Here is a 13,650-nt window from a genome sequence, read left to right as displayed (position 1 = left end):
AATGAAAAGCATGTTAATTGAGATATGAGATCTCAATATCTGCTCTTATGGCAAGCAAAATGATTTGTGACAAAGCCCCTGCAGACCAGACTAGGAAACCCGTTTAATTCGCTGAGTAGCACGTTACCTTCCCTTCATTAAATCGCCATTACATTGTCACTTCCGCCGGTAGGCTTTTAATGTGAAATCTAACAGGAAGTGGACTATCATACAACCGCCAGCGTTACAGCGCCGTGCCACCGCTGAAGTCGATGAAACAGGGTATAACAAGCAGCGTGTTCAGTAAGTACTAAGTATTTCATTAAAATATACAGTAGCGTAACCATGACAAGCCATGACAGTTTGATGCGTTGTGTAGCCATTTTTTATTTACTAAAACTGTCGGCTTTCTTGTTTAAAGGTCGCTTGCCGAACACAGGTGTATCATAAATTAGCACTTGCTAACACTCACAGTCAGCTTAAGACAGTTATCAGAGTTTTCGGTCACCAGGGTGGACTGACTCGTTAAAATTAAGGTCATTTGTATGTTCGGGTGTCAGTTATTTTATTTATTTTTTATATTTTATGTTTGCCACGGTAGGAATGTAGCGGCTATATTCACTGAGTCCATCACACCTGGTGTGGGGGGATGGGTGGTTGGTTTCGCAGCACAATGCACTTGACTTGATCGCAATTTGACCTGAAGTCATGCTTATGTGGGCTACGATAATCCAACCATATTGAAGTGGGCGACGAGGACGAGGCGCAGTTAATATCGAAGATTTAGTGTTGGTTGGTTATAGTCATTAAACAGTGTAGCAAGCCAGGTTTTGCTTAGAATATTAATTAAGAATGTAGTGGACGTGTAACCTAAATCATGCCAGTGGAAATCAAATTCAGAGAATGTATGTATATATATATATATATATATATATATATATATATATATATATATATATATATATATATATATATATCTCATAGAAGAAAATAATAAATGAACAATATGTTAAATGAAGGATTTGGGGCCCCCACTGTACTGATTGATTTCATTACACAATAAACTCAATATTTCACAACTAAGTTCAAGCTGGATTTAACAGAAATTGAGCTGGAATAGCACAATTAAAAAAAAAAAGAGATGGTAAAAATGGAATGTTTACGCTTGCTGTTTTTCAGTTTGCTAAGGGGAAGAGTCCATATGCTACTTGGGTAACATATTGTTTAAAACCCTGTAACCTTATTTTACTAGAACTGATGCCTAAGCTATCTCATTTTTTATTAATTTCTTTGCAGTTTGATCCCAATCTGAGTCATTTAATATTTAGTATCTGCCGATACCAAGTCCCGATCCGATACTTAGCCCAATATTTTCTTAGAAAAATTTTTCTTGCATTACGAAAAAAAACACCTGCATCCAAGCTGTTCTTAATAGCTTTTTTTTATTTTGTTGAAACAAAGTAAATACTTTCATATGGCTCTTTCTTATTCTGCATACCCTATTGCAACATTGGTTTTCATTAGTTTAACAAAAACAACAAGTAAACAAAGTCAGTAAGTAAACCCTGATCCTCTACCACAGAGGTGGGCTGGTTATCCAGAGCGATGAATTCAATGACCTCTGTAATATTTGTTGCCATGTCGCTGACTCGAGGATATTTCTTTTTCCTTTGGAAAGTATCCACGAGTGTTTGTTGCTTCGGTGCCTTTGCCTGTATTGCTTGAGTGAACTCGTGTTTTTGTTTATGTGCTAAACAGATAATAAGAATTTTTTATCTATTATTATTTATTGTTTCTAGAGCAGCAACAGTAAACAGCAGGAACATCACTATATAAACTAATATATCACTGGAAATGAGTCAAAATGTAGGTAAACATAAATACATATTCCTTAAAATCATAATATTGAGTGAAGTTTAGAAAGGATAAAGAATACAGACGTCAGTCAGTAACAGCCATTCACCCTGTCCTCCTCCCTCTGCTGAGGTGATGCACTGCCTGCATGTATCACCTCAGCAGCAGCTTCGTGGCTGAAAACATTTTTTTCTCATGTTGACCCTTTTCTTTAAGAGCCCCAGCATATAAAGACAGGGCATGAGCACACCACTACCACTTTTTCATAAATTCAAATTAGTCATTATTCTCGCTCTTTATCTACAGTGTGTATTTTTTAATACATTAAGCAACAGATCAAAAAACAATTGTAGTGGACATAATTTTTTTTTTGTCTTATTTTTTTCTTTCAGGACGTGGTTTATTCACCCAAGGTTCATTCTGCAAAGGAGACTTTGTAGTTGAATACAGGGGAGATTTGATTGATGATGACAAAGCCCAGAGGAGAAGAAGCTCTGACCACTCCTCATGCTCTGCATTTTTGTTTGCATTCAAGTGGAGAGGGAAAACATGGTGGTAAGATTTTCAGTTACTATACTGCTTTATAGTTATATACATTGTTAAATTTGACATACAGGCTTGCACAATCAGTGATCGCCATTTTGCCATCTGCTAATATGATCCTGCAATGTAAATGAAATACATTTCGAAATGTATCAAAGTTAAAACAAATAATTGTATAGGACCTGTAGGAGACTATTTTCATTTCTGTAATATTTTCCCCCTCCCTTTACTTGTTTTTTTATCCTTTTTAAGTATTGATGCCCCAGAGAAGACGGTTTATTTGGGTGTTTAGTTAATGATGATGCTCTCATGGGTAACCACTTCTTCTTTTCTACTTTGTGTATGGACTTTTAACTTTGATGTGAAGCAAGACTTATTTTTTGTAAGATTTCTACATGTTTTATCCTGCCTTAGGACAACGGATAAAATTTAGCAACTGTGCTAACTCCGGCATATTTACATTGATGCTTTTCGCTGATATGTTGATTAATATGCATTGTCCTAATCAAATAGATAAATAAATAAATAAAAATGAACACAGACATCCAAATTGTAAGATGAAAAAAATTGATGTGGAAGGAAGACCACACTTGTGTGACATAAAGGAAGGTGAGGAAATTACATATGACTATGGAGGAGATGACTGCCCATGGCGAATGCAAGTTTGTGTCACAACTGCACAGTGTTTAAGTGTGTAGGGTTTATTGTCTCAGAATAACATGGTGGTTGAATGTAGCGTCATTTGAAAAATAAATGAAATCTAATCAATCTGTGTATGAATACTTTCACGAATTTGACATTTAGGACAGATCTGAACTTTAATAGACATGTTTTCCTTTGGCAGAAATATTACTCTAATCGGGGACATTCACAACGTCCCCACAGTGCACTTTTACTCTGGTGTACGAGTACAAACTTTTTTTGTTTCTGATGACCTGGAGACAACTGGTCCCCATAAATGATGACAACGTGGTGTGTGAAATGTCCCCACTAAGCTTCTTGTTTTCAAGATGTGTGACAGCACACAATAGCTGAAGTAATTGTAGGAAAAATGCAGTAGAATTGGGTGTTTGTTTTCCTCTGAAGTCTGGTGTGTAGGCATGTCTTTATCTTTAGAGCTACGTCCTTAAGAAAATGTATTACTCTAATTGAATATTATTAGTGTTAACATCAAATTGACCAATTGCTTAACATATTTTTTATTTTTTTTCTTCCATGAAATCATTGCAGACGACCACAACCACAAGGGATGTTCCTCCTGTCACAGGCTCCAACCATGCTGTCGTTACAGAGATGGAGATAACTGATGCTTCTTGTCCACAGGACACTTATCAACAGGTACGTTCATAGTTGATGTTAACTTCTGGAGTCTCTGTGAGTCTTCTTTTAGTGCTGTTGTTATCTTTAAGCAAGTAAATGCAACAAGTAAGGTCATTATGAGGGAAATCTATTGTGAATCAGGTGAGCCATACAGTTTGATCTACTGCACCCATAAGGCAGATGATTTAAGGGACATTTAGGATAGATCTGAACTTTAGTAGACATTTTCCTTGGACAGAAATATTGCTCTAATCAGGGAAATTCATGACGTCCCCACAATGCACTTTTACTCTGGTGTACGAGTACAAACTTTGTGTGAGGTTTCTGATGACCTGGAGACAACTGGTCCCCATAAATGATGACAACGGGGTGTGTGAAATGTCCCCACTAAGCTTCTTGTTCTCAAGATGTGTGACAACTAGACTTTTAGTCAAGACTGCCTAAACCGAGACCAAGACACTACCAAGACCAGAGAGTATCGAGTACCAAGACCAAGGCAGACCAAGTCAAGACCAAGACTAGTTCAGCTCAAGACCGAGACCAAAAGAAAGCTATTTTTTTTTGCCATTTTGCATGAGTTGTAGAACATAAGCACCATATTGGGTTCAGCTGCTTAGTATAAATATGAGATTGTATTATTTCAACTACAGGCACAATAATACAGAGACAGTGCATGTATCATAATGCATCAAATATGTGTAGCAATTGCATGACCGCTATTTCTACACTATTTGAGGATTGACTTCTTGAGTGCTGTTAAGGACTGACATGACTATAGTCCCAAAGTCATCTAACAAAATAACAAGCCTCCAACACCACCCTGCACCTCAAAAAAAGTCTATGAGAAATATGTTATGATTTAAATTAAATATGATTTAAATTGTACTTAATTTGTAGATGAAACGTGAATTTTAAATATAAAAGATACACACAATTATCAACTTGAAATTGCATTATTTCCAATTATAGTAGCCAAATTACACCGTATAATATCAGCATCACTGAAATGGCATAGGCCTAATGCTTAATCAATCACAACGATATGCAAATATTATTCAAAGGCCAATGATGCCATATATTTATTCAAAGGCCATTATATGGAGGGTTTCCACACTGTCCAGGCTGACAGGGACTGCACTATGAGCGGTAAGCGCAAAGGAGGGGGGCTTGCTGTTTATGTGAACAACAGGTGGTGCAATCCTGGTCACATTACTATCAAAGACCGCATCTGCAGCCCGGATATTGAACTGTTAGCTGTGGCTCTCCGTCCCTACTATGCACCCCATGAATTCTCACATGCTATTGTCGTGGCTGTGTATATTCCACCGTCCACTAACCCGACGTCGGCATGTGACGTCATCCACTCGACAATAGCCGGACTACAGACTGCTCACCCGAGTGCTCTCATTATAATCTCGGGTGACTTCAACCATGTCTCCATTAAAAAAACACTCCCGAAATTCACCCAGTATGTGACCTGTAAAACCATAGAGGAGAAGACCCTGGACCTGCTGTATGCTAATGTAAAGGACGCATACACCTCCACGTCTCTCCCCCCACTGGGAAGATCAGATCACAACCTGGTGCTTCTCACCCCCTGCTATGTGCCTCTAGTGAAGAGGCTGCCTGTGACCACAAACACAGTGAGGACATGGTCAGAGGACTGCTATGAGGCACTGCAGGGCTGCTTTGAGGTGACTGACTGGAATGTACTCTGTGAGCCACACAGAGAGGACATTGATGGCCTTACTGAGTGCATTACGGACTACATTAATTTCTGTGTGGAGGGCATTGTCCCAGCAAGGACTGTGCGCTGTTACCCAAACAACAAGCCTTGACTTACAAAAGAGGAGGAGCTGAGGGACATTCAGAGGGACCTGAATGTCAAGATCAAAGAGGCTAAGGACGGCTACAGAAGGAAGCTGGAGTGGAAACTCCAGCAGAATAACATGAGGGAGGTCTGGAGTGGTATGAGGACCATTACCGGCTTCAGACCAACTAGCGGTGGAGCTGATGGTAGTGTGGCTAGGGCCAATGAGTTAAATCTATTCTTCAATAGATTTGACACTGCAGCCCTGGCCCCTGCTGGCTCTCCTGTTGACTGTCTCCAGCCACCACAGCTTCAGACCCCCCCTCCTCCTCCTGCTAGCACCCCATCCAACTTCTTGAGCACCTCACACCCATCCCCCACTCCTCACACCTACTCTGGCTCCCATGCTACCTGGCCTCCTCTCATTGTGGACTCCAACTCTCCCCCTCCTCGACCTGCACTGTTTACACCGCTTCATGTCAGGAGACAGCTGAGCAAACTCCCCGCCGGTAAGGCTGCAGGCCCTGACGGTTTCAGCCCACGGGTTCTCAGAGCCTGCGCCGAACAGCTCTGTGGAGTGCTTCATCGTGTCTTCAACATGAGCCTTAGCCTCCAGAAGGTCCCTGTGATATGGAAGACGTCCTGCCTCGTTCCAGTGCCAAAGACGCCGCAGCCCAGTGGTTTCTCGGACCGGTGGCACTGACGTCACATATCATGAAGACCCTTGAGAGACTCGTCCTGGAGCAGCTCAGGCCTATGGTCAGGCCGCACCTGGATCCCCTCCAGTTCGCCTACCGGCCCCGGATTGGAGTCGGGGATGCCATTATCTTCCTGCTGAACCGTGTCCACGCCCACCTGGACATGCCGGGGAGCACTGTGAGGGTCACTTTCTTTGACTTCTCCAGTGCTTTCAATACCATCAGGCCTGCTCTACTGGGTGACAAGCTGACGGCGATGCTGGTGGATCCCCCCCTTGTGTCCTGGATTGTGGATTACCTCACTGGCCGACCACAGTACGTGCGCTTGCGGAACTGTGTGTCAGATGCTGTGGTCAGCAACACCGGGGCTCCACAAGGGACTGTCCTCTCTCCTTTCCTCGTCACACTTTATACCACGGACTTCAGCTACTAGACAGATGTCCCCATTATGGACATCTAAATCTACCCAGCTCAAACCAAACTGGGGACAAGTAGTGGCGGCTCCAGAGATTTATTACTGGGGGGTCCATGGGGGGGGGCCGGATTGTTTATAGGAGGTGCTAGTGAATTCTGACACAACAAACACCAAAAAAATTATCTTAATAATAAGATTTATTGATCCCAGGTTAATATACTGTACATAAGGGTTTTGTGTTTTGCTTTACTTCAATTATCAAAACAATCATACAATCAACCCAGTATTTATGTCCCCTAACCAAATAACATGACGGCACAAAACAAAAACAGCAGCTGATCACCATCACTCCAAAACTAAATAGAAAGGGTTCCAGATCTTGTCCGACTTGTGTTTCAGGCTGTAACATGTAACATCATAAGCACTGTGAATTATTTTAACAAGCACCACAGAGAACATCTGTAGATTTACAAAATAGTGCAACTGTGAGCAGCAACAAATGTAGCACAGTATATAGTTAAATATACAAAGCCATCTAACAAAATAAACTGTTACAGGCTACATAACTTGTGTGTCACTCCTCTTGTGTGTCCTATAAACTCCTCTCCACTCCCATCCTCCTCTGTTCTCCCCTCCTTTTAGGGCTCCACTGAAACTAACAAACAATAAGTAGCATAATTCAGACCTGTCAAAAAAGAATTGTGTACTCACTAGTCATAAGAGAATGATCCGCCTGTTGTTGTGATTAGCTGCGAAGCGGTCAATGACTGCATCCACATCCAGTTCTTTGGTCCTTTTTGGAGCTGATTGCCAGCACACCCAGATTGCTGGTTCGGGCATCTCCACTTCTGTTCCTGAGGTAGGTTTTTAAACGCCGTAAGCAGGAAAAACTCCTCTCACATGCAGCTGATGTGATGGGCAGTGTCATGGAGATGCACACAAGTTTGCACAGGTCGACAAAAGCATCCTTGTATGTCCTCAATAGCACCAGCACATCATGGGTGGTGCTGACAACGTCCCCACTTTGTTTTTTCCTCACAATAAGTCTTTTTACCTGGTGAAGTTCTGCTCCAAGGTTTTCCTCCAAGACTCTATAGTGTTTAGCCATGGGCAAAAGGGCATTTTTGTCCATGAATGTCTTGTGTTTGGGGTTAACAGCTGCTGCTCCTTTCAGAATGTGGCAGCTTTCAGAAGAAAATCGCCTGTTCAATTCACTGATTAATCTGTCGATTACTGGGGAAAAAGCAGTGCTTGCAATAGTCATCTGAAGTTTCCAGTGGCTCTTTTGATCCTGTTTGGCTCTTCACCACAAACTCCAGCAGGTGGCGGGGCTGTTTTTTTCTCCTCACTTGTGGGCGCTGCATGTCAATGCTAAGTGACTCACACATGTCACTGGCACAGTCCCAGATTTTTGTCCATGTTTCAGCATTGCGTTTGTCATTGAGGGCATCAACAACTGCAAAGACCAGGTCAATGGCAGATGCCAGCTCCAAATCTGTGGCCTGTAGATGATCAGATAAGGTTTTTGTGAGACTAAATATGCTCTCCAGCATATAGATGTGCAGAACAAACTGTGCATCAATAAGTCCAATCAGTGATTTCGCTTCAGTAGCTCTATGAGCATTCGTCTGGTTGCTCACATCCACAAGAGTTGCTAAGATAGAAGGGATTGTTCTTTTTATTGCCCACAGTGTAGAATATTGGCAGGCCCATCTGGTATCTGATAGTCTTTTCAGTTCTGCTGTTCGTTTAGTGGGCTCGAGTTCTTGCTGTTTCTCCATGAACACCTTGTGTGTCACTGCCCCAGAAAAAAAGTTGTACAGCATCTGGACTGTTGCAAAGCATTCTGCAACTGGTTTCACATTATGCACACAGTCAACTAAAACTAAGTTTAGTCTGTGCGCTTCGCAATGGATGTAAAGTGCATGTGGCACTTCTTGGCGAAATTTTTCATGGACACCGTTGTTGCACCCGGACATGACAGATGCCCCGTCATAGCACTGTGCAATGCATGCATTTTTGTCTATGTTGCACTTAGCCAATGTCTGTTTAACTGACTTGAGTAAAGACTGTGCATCCAAGCCATCTGCAGGGATAAAGTCCAGAAACTCCTCATGAATGTTGTCATTATTTAGGTAACGCAGAACAACAGATATCTGCTCTTTCTTGCTCACATCTTTTGTTTCATCCACCATTAGAGCAAAGTGCTCTCCTAGCTTAACCTCGTTGCTTACTTGTTCTCTCACCATGCTGGACATAATATCAATCAGCTCATTTTGAATATCATGGTGCACATATTTAGCATTACCGGGTCCACTAGATAATTTCTTTGACACAGTACTGTCAAATTTCCCCAGCAGATTTAACAGTTCAAGGAAATTACCTCTGTTGGTGGACTGCTCATCCTCTCTGTGCCCCCTCTGTCCAAACTGCAGTGACTCCACCACTGCTTGCATGTACTGCCTGTTTTCTTGTACAATCTTGCTATGTCCAGTATCAAGGTGCGTCAAAATCCTCGTCCCGCTTTTCTGTTTTTCCTTAAACTCACACCATCCTTCCATGGCTAGTCTGTGAGAAGCACTTGCATTGTGCTGAGCCAGTTTCTCTGCTCCTTTTCTCCAGTTTGTGAACCCGGCATGAGTGAAGCTCTTTTCTGTGTGACTCGGCCCATGGCCAAGGTGGTGGAAAAAATGCCTACAGGCATAGCAAATGGCCTCATCAATTGACAGCGAGTATTGCAGCCACGAATACTGTTTGAACCACAAGTAGTTTAAACTCCTTAAAGTTGGCTGGGAATGGGATCCAAATCTCTGACGCGTGTATGACTGGAGTTGAGGCCGCCTCGGTCCCTCTGCTGGGTCTTGGCTCAAATCCACAGGGCCACCAAGATTCCTGCCGCCCGTGACCACAGCTTCACCGCTCGTTGAAGCACGCCCTTCACTCTCGGCACCGTTCTCATTTTCGTGTCTGTTAGCATTACCTCCGGTCTCAGAGTCAGAGTCTGTTGTTGTTGGAAATAAACCCTCTGCGGATGCAGCAGTCGCCGCTGATTCCGCTGACGCCGTTCCAGTTAATGCCTCTTCCTTGTCTTCATCCTCCCCTTCATTCTCATTCTCCACGTTTGGCACCATCACTCTATCCTCCACGCTGGCGCTTGAATGTGTGTGTGAATCGCCGCAACCGCCATCGTCCACTCTCACTCGTTTTTTTGGGATAACGAAAGTAAATCGGTCCATGATGCTAACTCGCAAGCTAGCGGTTAATAGCCTACGCCAAGCAACGTCAAAAGGTCAAATGTAATGTGCCGTCTGCGTGCGAAACCAGCCAATCAAATCACGTGACACAATAGCAGCAAGGGTCATCATCATTTAAAAAAGTTATGCCGGTGGCGGCAAGGAAGAAGATCCGATGATTAAATGGCTCCTCGGGATCCCCCTGCTCCATGTTGATCCTTCTGAAGATCCCTGAGAACCTCTTCTCTAAAGACTTTTTTAGTGCTCTAACTATTGTCACAATCTGCGGCAGCTGCATCTTGTTGAGGTAAGTTCCAGGACGGTGGGGACCAACATGCTGATGGTAACCACAATATCTCCTTCTGTGAGGTCTGTTGCCTCAGAAAAAGGCTCAAGCAAAGTAAAAAGGTCTTTCAGCTGGGCCCATTCTCGGACTGAAAACGCAATATTATCTGTATCACATTCCTGCACATTTCTGTGACAGCCCGGTGGTCAAGTCTGGTGAGAGCTTTTAACTGTCTTAAGGTGCTATTCCAGCGTGTATTGTTAGCTGCCGGGATAGATTTATTAGCCCCAAAGTGGGTCTCAAACATGTCTCTGACCTTAGAACTGCTGTGAAGCAGGGTTGTGAACTTGGTGGCCTTAGCAATGGCTCTTGCAATTACCTTCACTTCTTTCATGCCATCACTGACGACCAGTTGGAGCGAGTGTGCGAAGCAAGACAAGCGTTCACCTGATGACCACGGCTGTTCAAAGTCTTCTACGTCCTCCCACATCATTTCATCATCAAGGTCATCACTGTCACTTTCAGGTTGCTCTGAGTCTGGCAATCTCACTTTAAGGGCCCGCTTCATGTTGGATATGTTATCCGTCAGAATGAAGCTTATTTTGTTGCTAATGCCATACTCCTCAACAATTTCATCAAATTCTGAGGTGATTCGTTCACCACAGTGCTTCCCTGTGAAACGCCGACAATCCAGCAGAAAGGATTTTTAACTGTAGGAGTCCTTGCCTTCGCAGGCAATATGCGCAGTAACCCCAAGGAAGGAGCGAAGCCTCCTGTCAGACCAGAGGTCGGTTGTAAGTGCAACACTTGCCTGAGCTTCCACCGCTTTGATGATGTCATCCTTAACCTTACTGACTAGATAAGGTATCTGCTTCTCTGTCAAGCTGGTCCTAGACACAGGAGTGTATTTGCAGTCTATGACAGAAAGCAAGCAAAATTTGGATTTTCTACTAGAGACAGGGGCAGAGAGCATCCAATGACATGGTCCTGGAGGATGGCTTGTGTAATGGCCTGTTGCCTGGATGAATGGGCATATAAGTGGATTCTTTGCGCGAAGGAAGGTATTGTCTGCTGTGTGGTGTCTGCCATTGCCAGTGATGCAGGTCCTGCATTGTACTCCAAGTACCTGCAAAATAGGGAAAGAGACATCTGTAAGACATCTGTTCATATTCAACCACAACCAACTGTCTTGCAAGTGATATGAAAATTAAGTGTACAGTCTGTAAGGGAAATTCTCCTTTGTGAGGTTGAGAGTTGCTAAATCTCAGAAGAATTGTAGACTCAGCGTGATGAATCGGATCTCTTTAATACATGCAGCATGGAGAGAAGACCTGAAGTGTTCTCTCCCGTCTTCCAAATGTTTCTGACTTAAACACAAAACAGAGTGGGGGGTTACAACATTTCTTCCCAGAACAATGACCCCTTGATGTTTGGTGGATCGTCTCTTTCCCAGGACAGTGACCCTTTTGATACTTCATTAGAATGTAAATTTCATCTACCATCTATCTTCCTGTAACACCCCAGACGAGAGGCAATTGTCTCTCGTCTGACTCTGACACTTACGGCAAAAGGGGTTTCTCCCCTTTTGCTCTCACATCCTGATATGGTGTTTACAGTATATTTCTTACTCAATGGAAAACTATTTAATTTCTCACAAGTCTAAACATCAGGTCTTTGCATTATGAAACCTAAATCCAATCCAGTATGACACATTAACAGATCATCTCTGTATTTGACTTTATCTTTTTGCATAACTGCAGCACTATGCCTGCTCCTCCTGTCAGCCAACTAACTCATGTGTATTGCTGCTGATAAGAAATGAAACCAATCTTAACAGAAAATACACTTCTGCTCTATAAGGTCTGATGTTGTTCTCTACAGAATCTGTAGCTTAAACCATTCTGCAGCTGTAGTGGCATGATAGGCTCATAGGGCCACACAGAAGTGGACTTAACCGTGTTAACCACATCACACATTATACATACATGTACCATAAGGCTGTGTGTGTGTGTCTGTGCGCGCGCTCTCACGGATTGACAGACTGTGTGCAGCGACACTGTGCCGTACCGTATCCACCCCCCCCCCTTAAGACAGTGATGAAAGCCATGATCCCAAACAAAGAAAATACTTTCTTTATGTTGTACTGGATGACTGCGGTATGGAGAGTCCCACCATATGTGACGGCACAACACCTGACTTGGACATCAACTACATCGCATCTGTCACCACTATTGAAGAAGAACCCTGCTCAAGTCAGGACCCCAATGGCAGCGTAGTTGTTGGTGCTTTCCAAAAAAAAATGGCAAAAGAGTCTACAATAAGAGACACTTCTGTGTCCATTGCAGTAAGCCATATGCCAAAATTGCAAGGCATCTTGAAAGTGCACACCAAGATAAAATGGATGTGTCAAGAGCTCTTAGCTTTCCAAAGGGATCCAAAGAGAGAAAACAACAGCTAGAATATATTCGTCACAGAGGCAACTATGTTCATAATGCTGCTGTCATGGAGTCGGGGAAGGGACAACTTGTCCCATTGAAACAGCCACCAAAAGAAGTGCAGGCAACTGATATCATGAGCTGTGCGTACTGCCAAGGACTCTTTACAAGAGAGGTTCTGTGGCGACATGTGCAAATTTGTAAACTCAAGCCTGGGTCAATCAAACCAAAGCCCGGAAAGAACCGTGTTCAGGCTCTGTGTACATACACAGGTCTTGTGCTTTTGCATATGAACAGGCACTTGTGGGAAGTTGTCAGTGCTATGAATCCCAGTCCTGTCAAAGAAATTACAAAAAAATGACCGCGTAATTACTGAGTTTGGAGAGCACATGCTCAATAAAGGTGGGATGACAGCAAAAAATCAACAGTGCACTCGAGAAAAAATGTGTGAACTGGGACGACTGCTGGCTAATGCCAGGAAATTTACATATTTACATTACACAATTTACAATAACAAAGATGGAGGATTTTATTAATTATACCTAGAGTTGGTCAGAGCTGTCAAAGTGACATGTGGCTATGAGAGCAGCACAAACACTTTTGCCATTCCGTTACTTGCAACTAAACTTGGAAACTCTCTGGTAAAAGTCAGTAAGCTCATCAAAGCTCAGGCGCTAATATCCAATGATCAGGAACTTGTGAAGCATGCCACAGAATTCCAGCAAGTGCACAGTGAAAAGTGGAATGCAATGGTTTCTGCAACAGCACTGAGGAACATTGTTGAAGCCAAGTGGAATGCACCAACTCTAATTCCCTTTTACTGAAGAAATTCAAAAAACGCACCGGTTTCTAAATGACTTCCAAGGTGAATGCAGTGGTGCGCTGTCCGAACGTCCTTCTACAAAGGCCTGGATAGATCTGGCAAAGGTCTGTTTAAAACAAACCCTGCTATTCAACAGATGCAGGGAAGGATGCATTTTTGTCAAGGGACACATCTGAGCCCCATGAGGATTTGAACTGGGCACTGTCTGAGGTGGAAAAAAGCTCTGCAGACATTTCTCAACGATTATCATCAGA

The 13,650-nt window shown here is 43.0% G+C and overlaps 1 long non-coding RNA gene across 4 annotated transcripts in view; it reads left to right on the top strand.

The window, feature by feature from the left end:
- The first annotated feature begins 200 nt into the window (after nucleotides 1-200).
- Nucleotides 201-13,650, top strand: part of LOC311253953 — a 50,517-nt gene continuing 37,067 nt past the window's right edge. For all 4 annotated transcript variants that reach the window (XR_014622086.1, XR_014622087.1, XR_014622088.1 and 1 more), the window contains exons 1-3: nucleotides 201-282; nucleotides 2,226-2,388; nucleotides 3,607-3,714. This is a non-coding gene — a long non-coding RNA (uncharacterized lncRNA). The remainder of the gene's footprint in view (nucleotides 283-2,225; nucleotides 2,389-3,606; nucleotides 3,715-13,650) is intronic.

This window comes from Pagrus pagrus, assembly GCF_965226575.1.
Source record: "Pagrus pagrus genome assembly, contig: HAP1_SCAFFOLD_85, whole genome shotgun sequence".
Classification (NCBI taxonomy): Eukaryota; Metazoa; Chordata; class Actinopteri; order Spariformes; family Sparidae; genus Pagrus; species Pagrus pagrus.
The sequence above is the reverse complement of the archived record's forward strand: the minus strand, read 5'-3'. Positions and strand labels throughout refer to the sequence as shown.